Genomic DNA, 1,813 nt, shown 5'->3' on the forward strand with positions numbered 1-1,813 from the left:
TTCTTCTTCTTCTTCTTCTTCTTCTTCTTCTTCTTCTTCTTCTTCTTCTTCTTCTTCTTCTTCTTCTTCTCCTTTTCCTGTGGTACCAGGGATTGAACTCAGAATGCTGCATTTGCCAGGCAAGCGCTTATTCTACTGAGCTATCTCTACAGCCCTTCAGTTCTTATGCTAGGGAGACAATACAATATTTTCACATGGTTGTTGGAAAATAACAGTTTCATTTTATGTCTAAGGTATGTGATATTCAAACAGATAATGATGCTATGTTTAACTGCCTCTGTTATAAGATAATAATATCAATAAACTTCTCTTCTGGATGTTTAACAACTAAAGTTTGCAAACCAAAAATTAGACAGATAAATGGGCTAAAAACATAGCCAATACTTTGGCCCTAGTCCTTCAATCAGTGAGGACTCAGGGCATAAGAGAACATGTGCTGTGACATCCTGTAACTAAGTGGTGTCCCCAATTTTCTGATCAAGGAGATTATGGGACCACAAAGGGAAGTGATTCACGATGGACACTGTGCCTAGAAGAGTCTCCTAGAGAGCAAAAAATTCTCTCAAGCTTTCACAGAGAGCAAATTGGTCAAGCAATGGCTGTGATTCATCCAGATGACTGACATTGACAAAAGATCCACAAGTTGTTGTACATGGTTTCAGGGTAAATCTTGAGGGGATTGGACTGACCTTGTCAGATAGCAAAAGTTACATTTTTAGTTATATAGGTCTTGCTCTGACTTGGTCTAACTATCCAGCAGAAAAGTGTAACCATGTGGTATAATATAGTAAAGCTATATTAATATGCTGAGCTGTAAAAGGCTCGAGTCAACAACTTTGGACAATTACCAGTTGTGCTGGTAACTCACTACTATTATAGACTATATTGGCTTATTTTGCTGAATTCAAGTAGCTACAATAGTTGGACTGGCATAAAATATGAAAAGACACTTTAAAGTCTTCTCCAAATATAGCTTCTCTATTAGAAATAGAACACTCATCTCTAACAAAACAAAATGAAAAAGGGGGATATAAATAAAAGGCCATTTTGTAGTGAAAAAAATATGTATATACAAGATAGTTAGGATAGATATATAGATACTTTCTCTTAGTTCAACAAGAATAAAGATTTGTACCAATAGTGTTTAGACAAGATTTCATGTCTACATCTTGTTCTCTGAATAACTACTATGATGACAATATGCAATGTATTAAATATTGTATCTGTCCTACTAACCTGTTTTTGAAACTGTTTTATTGGTGTTTTATCTTTTTTCTTTCTTAAAATGAATAAAAAATAAGAGAGAGTTTCTTTTGGCTCTTAGTTTCAGCATATGGTCCACCAGGTCTAAGGCAGAAATGGAGCTGCAGAAGAGCATGACAGAGAGAATGCAGCTCACAGCATGGCAGGCAGGAAAAAGAAAGAGCAAGTAAGAATTAGGGAGGAAGTTGTATCCTTCAAGTCATGCTCCAGTGACCCACCTCCACCAGGACTAAACCTCCTTGTAGCAAGTCAGCTATTGTATCCCTGTGATTCAATCACTTACCAAAATCTCATCTTCTGAAAAGATGAATTTTTTGAAATTCATGATAAACTTAAAACAATACAGTATGATGCTGAGATACCCTTATTGTGATAGTTAACTGATAGTGTTAACTTAAGTAAAAAAAAAAAAAATGCCAAACTCTAAATTGGATCAGCATAGTTTTGGGTGTGAAAGAGCCACATTTGGGGAGATTTGATGCCAGAATATTACAAATGAGAAAGAAGGAAGTCTTGCTTGTTTCTTCAGAGGAGCATCAGTCTTCACCTT

Source organism: Octodon degus, unplaced genomic scaffold (assembly GCF_000260255.1).
Source record: "Octodon degus isolate 3935 unplaced genomic scaffold, OctDeg1.0 scaffold00078, whole genome shotgun sequence".
NCBI lineage: Eukaryota > Metazoa > Chordata > Mammalia > Rodentia > Octodontidae > Octodon > Octodon degus.